The 11,174-nt window shown below is 38.0% G+C and overlaps 1 long non-coding RNA gene across 2 annotated transcripts in view; it reads right to left on the bottom strand.

Annotated features, from left to right (window-relative positions):
- Positions 1-1,458: 1,458 nt before the first annotated feature.
- LOC126650783 (uncharacterized) overlaps positions 1,459-11,174 on the bottom strand; it is a 90,500-nt gene continuing 80,784 nt past the window's right edge. For both annotated transcript variants that reach the window (XR_007631499.1, XR_007631498.1), the window contains exons 3-4: positions 2,709-2,948; positions 1,459-2,047 (exon numbers count right to left, since the gene is read on the bottom strand). This is a non-coding gene — a long non-coding RNA (uncharacterized LOC126650783). The remainder of the gene's footprint in view (positions 2,048-2,708; positions 2,949-11,174) is intronic.

Genomic DNA, 11,174 nt, shown 5'->3' with positions numbered 1-11,174 from the left:
TCTACAATTTTGTATTCCTCAGCTCTGGCTTGTGAGGGAGGCGGGCATGCGGGCAAGGGCTGTGGTAGGAGCGTGCTGTGGTTGCCACATTTGGTGATCATGCTGGGAATAGTAAAGACCTGGGACACAGTGCAGTGGGCACAGGTGGGTGGGAGCAGGTTGGAGGGTGCCGTTGCTTTCTGCCATCACAAGCCTGGCAGAGGAATGTCAATGAGACAATGTGTTGCTGCTCGCATTGCAGGCATCAGGTTGAAACACGTGAGGGACGGTGAATGCCGAATAGAGAAGTACAGAGCCTGTGGAATGCGCTGGTTCCTGGGGACGTGGCCAAAGCCGTGGTTGGGATGTACGACATTACCTTGTCTAATGTACATGATATGCTGAGACAAGCTGTTCCCAGCATGTTCTGTTCTGTCTCTGTGGGATATGTCACATTGGCAGTATTGCTGGTCTCTTATTTTCCACTGATGAGGTGAACTGAAAATGCACTTCATTATGTGCTAAATCTGATCCATTTAAATTTTTTTTCAATCTCACTTTGAGTTTCTATATACTGAGTGCCTTTGAAAGGTGTTATTTAGGGCTATTTTAACCCTCTTCCATACTAACAGCTGCTTCTCAGCATTATCTTCTGGCTGTGGTTTTCCTTTTCCCTCATACTGGCTCCCAGCTGCTACGATGCCCAAAGTACTCTTGATTTGAGTTAGCTGTTAACTTAGACTAAAGTTTTACAGGGAAGGAGGTTTGGGTTGCCCCAAACCTGCCTTTGTATTAGAGAGAACAACCTTGGGTATGTAGTGTAACGTGTGTGTTACAGAGTGTTCTTCAGTGCTCCTACTCCAACACCTTTCAAATTCCCAGTCATGGAGCACATTCAGACCCTCTGCAAGGAGGCATCTCTGCTCCAAGTATCAGATGTGCAAACCTGCAAGTGCTCCCTGTTATTGCTAGTCCAGCCAGAGAGCACCTAGGAACAGATTCTTCCAGAAACTTGTCTCTTTTTTTCCTGTGGCTTCATTCTGAAGAATGTCCTATATTTCTGATGGAATTGGGCAAGTCACCTGATATCTTAAAAAGAAGCAAAGGAGTCTTGTGGCTGTGGCATTTGACAGGCTCAAGGAGACTTTCTGGGGAATCTGGGAAGTAATTTTTTTTTTTTCAACTGTGAAATAGGAACAATTATTTTCTTAGTCAGTGGAGAGGAAATGATTATTTATTACTTGCATTACAATAGCACTAAGGACTTGTTGGGCTAAATGCCCAGAAATAGAAAAAGTTATTTAAGGAATTAAATGTGGTTTGTGTTTTTTTGGTTTGTTTTTTTTTTTTTTTTTTTAAAAAAAAAGGCATTGATAATACTTTAGATGGAAGCCTTACAGGGTAATGAGTGGAGTATTGCAGTGGCACCTGCTTGAAGTCATTAGAATGGGTACAATTATGAAAGAATTTGTGAGCGTTATTTCCTTTCAAATTTACCAACACTGCATTTCTTCTTCCCTATACTTAATTTTCAGCTGCTTTTCAGGGGTAAGAAAGGAAAATAGCTGAGAGACAAAGGGCAGTAAACCAGCTGAGCAGCCCATCTGTTGCTCAGAAGGGCATGGTAAAAAGGAAGGTACCATCCATAGGGTCCTTAGAATCTATTCCCTCTGCCTCACGGTTGGGGAAGAGGGAAAATTCTGACCTAACCCTGGGAGAGAGGGAGGATTATACTGGCTCTTTTCCAGTGCACCCTTTTCTGAGAAAGGTGCTAAAAGAGAGGGAAGCCCTTAACCTTTCTGGCAATGAAGGGCAGAGATCCAAACAGTTTTAGAACATATGAATATAAATTTAATTTGGCTTAGTGCTTAAGCCTGTTGGAAGTGATAGGTTCAGCTCCTTTTTCATAATTTCTCCCTGTGAGAGCAGACATTATGGACAATCTGAGATGTCTTCAGAGAGAGAGAATGAGGCTGAAGGCATGAGTCACTTCTTGCTCTTTTTAAACTTTTTTTTCCTGTTGTTGTGTTGACACATGATGTAACCCATTGGTGCTTCCTTTACTTCCCTAAGGATGAAGAATAAGGAATAAATAGATTTGTATAAATTTGTGAAAAAGAGGCAATTTATGTAACTTTTTTGTGCTGAATCGAATTTCTGAAACTTTCCTTGAAATTTTACTGGGTTTTTTTAAAGTAAGAGATACATGCAGGGCACATAAAACATTAAAAAGGTTTTACAGAGCACATACCATAAATCAATGAGTAAGTTGTTCAGAACAGCATAACAATGAATATAACTGAACATATATAAATCTAGGGAGGAGGAAACTTTTTTCTCATCTTGTCAAGTCTCCTGCTGATTTATAAAATAGGTGAGTAGCCAGCAAAATCATCAAAGTGTGCCCAGAAATTATACAGTGGTCTAAAAATACAATACTATTGTATTCACAACACAGAGTATTCATCACTGATACTGTTCCATAATTATAATTGTTAAGCATAAGTCCTCCATACCAGATCTGCTACTTTATAAAATTGATTGATCACTGCAGAGTTTGTCTACATAGAAAAATCCTATTTTTCTCCACTGAATTACATCAACCTGTTTCCCTTTCAGTGCTAAAACTAGTTTCAAGTAATCTGTTTCAAAGCTGACTTTTTAGTATAACTAAGTTTTCATTTAAGATGAAAATTTAAAGCCCAAATATTTTAAATTTTTTTACATACCTAAAACTACAAAATACACGTTATAAAATCCTTGGATCTTGTCTTATGCTTCTTCTGGATCTGCTTCCCTGACATGCTGCTTTATCCCTTTTGACTTCCATGTGAGTGTTTGCTTCCCTTGCGATGCAAAAATTCTTCTGATGTCATAGATGTAGTATCCAGGAAAAGATTTAACATACTCGAATTCTTCTCATGGGCAAAATATTTCGGTTCTGCCTTTCTTGTAATCTATTTCTGAAACTTAAAAGTGAATGACAAGGGTATAGTGCCTTCCACAATAAGCAACATTTCAAGTAAAAGCATTTACTTATGGGTCATAATTGTTTTTAAGTAGTATGTATAAGGGGTAAATGCAGTGCAATTTATAATAGTTTAAACCAACCATGAGAATACTTCATGCTCATAAACTGCATTTCACTTTACACTGTTATGAATACCCAAGAGACCATGAATTTGCATAGGTGCATTTTAAAACCTGCATTTTCTTTCCTTTTTTTTTTTTTTTTTTTTGTGTGTGTGTGTGTGTGCATGGTAACTTTTTCCTTGCTGAATTGCTGCCTCATGTCTCTGGTCTTGTATTTATTGCTGTACCGTACCTGCCCCAAAATAATTGCAACTGTGGACAAGGTCTAATTTTATTCCTCCTTATTTTTACTAGCTGGAGAGCACATAATACTGCTGAAGAGACATACACAGAACTTTCAGTTCTATTAAGGTGGGAGCATGTCTGAACTCGATAGAAACCCTCTTTGTATGACCTCTCCACTAATGCAGCCCTTTGGATTAGAGAGAAGGATTTCTTTTTCCTTAGCAATAAAGTAACCCACTCACAGAACTGTTGGTTCTGCTGTTTCTGCTTCTGGATAGAAGCCAGCATAATGACAGAAAATGTAAGTTATTACTTCTTTGGTGGTTTACTTTAAGCAAGTGAGAGAAATAACTTCATCAGTTCTATGTGGTATAACAGCCTTCATATTTAAAACAAGTAATGACCTTTCTTATATTCCCCTGACCAAAATGTCCAAGCTCAGACAAAAGCAATTGGCTTGTCCAGCTGACTCTAAGATAATTCACAGAAATAGACTTTTGTCATTAAAAGGAGATGGGACAATTGATTCAGTCTGATTTTGTGCAAACAGTTCTAAGGGCTTTGTAGTCACTCCAATCAAGTTGACATGTTTGATGTCCATCGAAAGAAGTGTGAGCCATTGAGAAATGAAGTCTCATCTTCGAAACAAATCTGTTTAAGTTTTTGAGTGCAAAAAGCATCGTAAAAAATTTAACTTCCGTTTCTTTGTCACTTTTATAACTCCAAAATGCTAGACAAGGGTTCTTGAACTTCAGCAAAACTCTGTGAATTTTATTGAATTTTGAGTGGTAGAAGAAAGATTCTTAAGAGGAATACTTCTGCTCATGTCAACTTCCAAAAGTTTTGGTCGTCATTTAAACTTGCTCCAGTCTCTGATCTGGCAGATGGACTGGAAGTCTCTTGGCATCTGATATTTTTTTTTTTTTTTTTAATTTCTGCCACTGTAAAATTTTTGTGAGAAAACTCTGTCTCACTTGGCTGCTTTCCCTTCTGCTGTCAGAGAAAGCAGGTTATTGTGAGACCTTTACTTTAGTGGGACCTAGATTTGGACTTCAAAAACATAGGATTGGGAGGGGAGACTATTTCAAAGCTGAGTTTTCTAGAGCATTTTGATTGCTAAGAATATTGTTAGCCAAACTTTTTTTTTTAAATACAGGCTTGCCCTACCTAAAATATATATAACTCTGTAGTAAGTTTTTAGAATAGTAGAGTCTCACAAACATTTCAGGTTTTACATCTTTTAGTTACAATTCAATGAAAAATGATTCCACCTGTCATAGGTAACTAGTTTCCCTGTGATGTTTGAACTTCCATTATGACATTCATTATATCATGTAATATGAAGAGTTCTTTGTAATTACATTTTGACAAATACACATTTCATGTTCGTAATGTTATACAAAATAACTTGCTTCTGTTTAACTCTTAAATTTTTGCCTTGGTTTTATTTCACAGCAGTGTGATTTCATTTTTCCTGGGCAGCTTTCTTTTTTGGGAGTATGTGTCTGTATGCCACATGTAAAAAGAGTTCAGCTTCCTATCTTAGGTGTTTATATATGTGTTATACACAGATCAGTCTTTCTGTTTCTATTAAAGTATTCAGGAATTCATGAATGGTACAGTTGTACCATATAATAATTTAGGTTTAGGTCCTATTATAAGATTTTATAGGACTATAATGGTGGGATTAATGATTAGACTTGATTATCTTAAAGGTCTTCTCCAACCTTAACGACTCTGTGATCACAACCTTCATTGCTAGTATACTTGACTGGAAGTTAGAATAAAATCTAAAATGGCTTGGTCATCCCAAGTCTGTTTATTTAAGTCTTTGGTCTTTAATTCCATTTAAGAAGTAAAGTGCCTAGGCTAAGCTACTCTGCTAGCTCTCACTGTGAATATCAAAATAAGCTTCAGGATTTGTCCCACTTACCTTAGAAACCTTACCCTACTGACTGTTCTCCAGTGCTCACTGAATGATGAGGACTGATAGAACAGAATGGAATAGGTGATTTTGGGCCCCACAGTTTAAGACAGATATAAAAGTCCTTGAATGTCCTGAGGAGGGCAACAAAGTTGGTGGAAGGCTGGGAGAACTGTCCTGTGAGGAGCAGCTTGAGGACTTTGGTTTGTCTAGTAAGGAAAAAAGGAGGCTGAGGGGCAACTTCATTGCTCTCTTCACCTTCCTGAGGACTTGAAGTGGAGAGATAGGTGCTCATCTCATCCCTGTATCCAGTGGTGGGACTTGTGGCAATAGTTCAGAGCTGTACCAGGGGAGGCTTAGGCTGTACCTTAGACAGCATTTCTTTACTGACAGCATGGTCAAGCCCTGGAACAGTCTTCCTAGAGAGGTGGTCTGTGCCAAAGACCTGTCAGTGATTAAGAGGCATTTGAACAATGCCCCTAACAACAGGCTTTAACTTTTGGTCAGCCCTGAATTGGTCAGGCAGTAGGACTAGTTATTAGTTGTAGGCCCCTTCCACCTGAACTAGTCTCTTGTAAAACAAGCTAGAAGGGACATCCAAAAGAATTAAATCCCTGCATGTAGCTTGGATGACACTTGATAACAGTGCGTTATTGGAAACACTGGGCTGATACACAGTATCTTCATGGAAAGACTTGACGGAGGAGTAAAAAATGCTTGGTGTAGCTAAAGTTAGGGCAAGAAATGTTGGTAGTAGGAAAAGCATAGTTTTTTTAAAAATTAAGATTGAGTCCAAATTAAGAAAATAGAAGACAATTATAAATTAGGGTGAATTTCAAAATGTACTGAGGTAAACTAAAAGAGACCTTAAGCTGATATGTCCTCCAAACATTAGGAAAAGGAATGTATGAACCAAGCTGTTTAGAGTAGCATAGACAAAAGCTAACTATCAGAAACTGCAGTAAGGCCCTGTAAGACTGAGTGACTGGACAACAAAAAGGCACACAATGTATAGTAGATGAGGTACATAAGGGAAAATTATTCATTTCGCACTTAAAACAGTATTCTCTGAAATTATTTTCTTCCTTCAGCAGAAGCATTTGTTTGCCTTGTATAGTGGAGGAATCATCATGCTTTTAGCAGTGTCTGGAAGTCTTTTCTGAGATGACTGAGCATCCAAGGGTCATTGCCTCACCCCAGTGAAAGAAAGGAGAATATAAATTTGAAGAACTCTGTGTTTTTGTTTGCGGTTTTTAGTTGTTGGTGGTGGTTGGTTAGTTGGGTTTTATTGTTGCTGTTGTCTTTTTGCATCTACTTTGTTTCACAGGAAATAGACTTCTCCTCTTTGCATATAAATTCTATTCAAGCAAGCCTGTGTGAATGGAGTTGGTGTGTTCTAAGCATGAAAGATTCCCATTGATTGAGACAGGTGTCCTGTGGAATTGGCTGAAGCTTACCTGGTGTTTGGCCATCCCTGGAGATTGCTGGACAGCAAGGAGTGTGTTCTTATTTAATCTTTGAAGAATTAAAAAGGAGTTTATTCCTCAGTTAAGCGCAATGATAGATAAAACCATATATCAGCATAATCCTTTACGTTCTTATAAAAGAAGAGGTGAAAGACTGTAAGTTGCCTCTAGTATTCAGTGTTGTTTCTTACCACTTTCTGCTCACCTAGACCTATTGAACTGTTTGATGACTAGTGAGGGTTTCCATCATGTTTCTCCTCCATTTATTTCTCAGGGAAACATTGCTATGGCTTCACTTATAGGTTTTAAGCTTGTCACTTTGCTTTTGCTGATTGCCTTCCACTCTGCAGATCATTCACAAATGAGGCCTGATAGGGCTTTTAGGACTGATACCTCTGTGCTGACAATGAGTGAGCAGTTCTTGTGTTCAATACCCTGTGTTTGGTTTTGAAATCTGCCTTTGTTCCCATAGAACCAACTGTTTCACTCAGCTCTGTCCATTAACAGTAGACTGCATTGTATCATATTTATTTAAAAAACCATGGGAATATTGTTAACCAAAATAGCAAAATTGGAACACATTCAATCCAAAGAGATTTTCCACTCTGCATTCAAGGCATCAAAATTTTTCTTCCATCAAAACATAACAATTGTTATGAATGATATCATAATACTGTGAACTGCTTAAGAGCTTCCACTTTAAAACTGTAATGGGCCATGCAGACAGAAGGGAAAAAAAGGCTAAAAGCATAAATTGAAGATAATCAATGTGAATAGACCTTACCCATTGTGCAGTTTGAATAGGATAAGCACATATTATCTGGCATAATTGGTTCATGTGATTTTCTAATTGAAGAGAAGAAGTAATTAGAGCCTAATTGAAGCAAAGTAACACAATGTCTGTCAGCATTTCTCCTTCTACCACACATTATATTATTACCTGTCATCTTTTACTTTAGTGGGAGTGAAAAAGTGAGGGAAAAAACCCAGTATAAAGCCTCTGGAGTTTACCTAGCTGAAACAAAGGTATGGAGAAAGGACAGTAAATAAAAGCAAAGAGTGCTGAGATTAATGGGGTACACTACTGCATGCTTCCAAACTAGGAGTTTTCAGTTTACCTAATTAAAAAATGAATTGCATTTTGTAAACTGATGTCAAGAATGCAGTCTTATTAAATATTAGGAAAAAGAATATTTGAAACTTGTTTGATTTGATTCAGGGCTCTGTACTTTCTGGAAATGGCCTTAAACTGAAACAAAGGAGATTCAGGTTGGATAATAGTGAGAATTTTTTCATTGTTAGGGTAGTCAGGTATTGGAATAGGTTGTCCAGGGAGGTGGTGGAGTCATTGTCACTGGAGGTGTTTAAGAGGTGTCTGGATCCAGCGCTGGGTGATGTAGTTTAGTGGTTCAGGGGTTACAGTGGCAGTGCTGGGTTTGTGGTTAGACTGCATGATATTAAAGGTCTCTTCCAACCTTGATTCTAATGATTCTGCTTTACTTTTCTAAGTGAAGAATTTTGAAGTGAATAATAAAATGGTTGCTATTTTTAGCAAAATGGTGGAAAACACCTTTACAGCCCTTTCTGTTGAATTTTTTTAAATGAACTACATTGTTCCAAAACTGTCTAACATGAGAGACTGATTACTGCCAGTGCAGGAAAGAGAATGTACTTAGAAGTTGTTTGTGAGATGCTTTGAAAACAGAGAGAGAGGAAGTTGCAGAATATTCACTGTGTCTTGGGAACAGAAATATGTTTTAGGGATTTTTAATTCCTGGAGGAGAGAAAAGTGCCTGGATGATGAAGTAGTTTTATCACTCTACACACATAAATTCAGTTGTAACTTGAAAAACAAGTTCTTGAGACAATATGCAGTTACTGTTATTAAGAGTAGGTGATATCTTAATGTAATAAGAGGCTACATTAAGTAAAGATGGAATAATATTATTGGTAAAGAAGTTGTAACAAAACTCCACTTCCCTTGTTATTATCGTGTATTTAGTGTTGTGTCACTGCCAGTGGAGCACTGTAATGAAAATTAGAGATCAATCCCCTTCACATTGCAAGGCCTGTCAGGTTTCTTGATGGTCATCCTGACATTAGTTATTATCCTATGATTTTAATAACCGATATTATATCTCAGTATCCTTTCTGTGCCTTTGTATTTGCTGCTGTCGCTTCTCTCCAGCGCTGAATTCTAAAACACTGGGGTATGAGGTCACTGGGAAGATTTCTGCACCAAAAGGCAGGCTGTACTCTTCAATTCTCTCCTCGCCATACCTAGTAATACCTGTTGCTAGTGCAAAGAGAATGTTATCATATTTCCTTTCTCTTATCTGCAGAAGAAAACAAAAGAAACAAACCGCCTCTTTTGGAAACAGTTACTCAGTCTCTACTCCCCACAATGTGCTTGAGTCATAAATATATTACAAATATACCATCAATCTTTAACCTAAGTATCTAAATTGATACTGGGTAGTGCCTACATCAAGCATTTAAAATGACCATATCAACCTGGCTTTGATTTCTGTATAGTGGTCTTCAAAGTGTTTTAAACTCTTATTAGTATTCTCCTGCAATGAATTGCTTGTATCTGAGGTCCTTTGACAGTATATGATGATCCAGTATGTGATATCCCCTTTTCTAACAAAAGCTGCTCTCTGTTCTGATGTTGGGTTGCTCTGAAGGTCATTAATGACTTGTGCTGGTGGAAGTGGCAGCTGTTTCTGGTTTTTTCTGTGTATTTTCTGATACTGAACTTTCTGCATGATGTTTTCCAAGTTCTCAGTCATGGGGTATCCTTTTTCTGAAATGTGGTCTTCCTTTGTGGAGGGAAAAGGAAACAATGAGAGTGGGAGACTGGGAAGGTCTGGTGAACTTTCCAGATCTGAAAATTTTTTGGTGGAAGCAGTGAGAGCAGCACTGAGAGACAAACAGGCTAACCATGATTAGAGCTAAGCAGCCACTTCATAGCCAGCAAGTTAAAGAAGGCTCACTTGGGCATCTTTCTAAAGTAGTGTGAATACAGAACAGGTAGAGACCAGAAAGGCAGATGGTATGCTAAAAAGACTTCTACAGCTTTTTATTTGAAGGGCCTAAATTGGTTCAAATGAGTTATTGAAAGGAGTTTTGCTTTTGTTCTGGTGCTGTTTGAGTTTCAAATAAGCTTTTTCCCAGTATAAATGTGTCACTGGTGAAAAAGATGCTAATCCTGCACTGATGCCGGGTAGGGTTGTACCATCCATCAGAACATGGAATGTTACTGGGAACAGTGGGGAATTAGTGAAGGAAAGAGTCTGAGTAGCAAAAATGGGTGAAGGTATGAAGCTTTATACAAACTCAAGAGTATATAGAGTGGGATGGTTTTGCTTGGAGCTAGGCAGGCAAATAAATTCATGGTTTGTTCCCCCCCTCCCCCCCCGAAAAAAAAGTATTCACTTTTTTGGTTGTTGTTCTTTAAAAATATTTGAAACTAACTGTTGCTTTATGAAATCTGAGGCAGTTCCTAGCTCTGCTGATGCCTTTTAAAAAAATCATTTTGATGGAAAGGCTTTGTGGATTATCTTTTACATTTATTCTCCGTGGTCACAACTTGCCACATAGCTGCCTAATATGCCCTGGAAAGACTAGACATAGACGTTGTCCTCAGTTTGGTGCTTTCTGTAAGTTATTCTGACATTAAAACAAAGATATCATGGGCAGTGAAGGAGAATAATAGTCTGCTAATGAGTCAAAAGCCAGAGTGGCATAAATTGACTATACCTGAAGCTCTGCCTGCCAAACTCCTTAGGCCAAGCAAGATGTGTTCATTTGGTAAAGCTGACTTTATTTTGTTTTCTTATGCTGGTTCATTTCCCATGAGAGGAAAGATTTAAATTAGGTTCTCTAAACTCTTGGAATTTAAACTTTGTTTAAATTTGGAACTAAAATTTCAAGAGATCTGTAGCCTGTAATATTTCTTTCACAATGTGGCATCCAGAGCCTTCCCTCACTGCCATCACTGCTGCAGTCAAGTTTTTCACATGTCTTCACTTTCCCATTTTCTGATGTGACATTGTGGGTAGAATCTGTTACCCTCCCATCTGCTGTTGACCACCACTGGGGCCAGGCTCATTTCTGAATGTCATTTACTATTCTGAAATACATGATTAACAGTGAAGCTGTAAAAATGCTTTACTACATTATGTTTCTTTTTTTTTTTAATAGAAGTGAGAAAGAAAAACATTTTTTAAATAAACCGTTTCAGACAAAGTAAATATTAAAATAGTAATGCCTCCAGATGCTGGCACTTTCAGAGATGCATCTATTTAATTTATCAGTCCTTTACCATGGTTTTTTTCTCCTGTGTCTCTCAAGTAAATGCGGTGGACTTGGTCTGCACAGAACAAAAACTGAATGTAATGACATGTTTTGCACAATCTGATGAACACAAAGGAATTCAATCTGTCACCTGGCTAGGTGGAAATTTCCAGTGTGAGAAGCTCTAG

This window comes from Myiozetetes cayanensis, unplaced genomic scaffold (genome assembly GCF_022539395.1).
Source record: "Myiozetetes cayanensis isolate MyiCay16 unplaced genomic scaffold, myiCay2020 scf6-25, whole genome shotgun sequence".
Lineage (NCBI taxonomy): Eukaryota > Metazoa > Chordata > Aves > Passeriformes > Tyrannidae > Myiozetetes > Myiozetetes cayanensis.
Note: the sequence above shows the minus strand (reverse complement) of the source record. Positions and strands in the feature narration are given on the sequence as shown.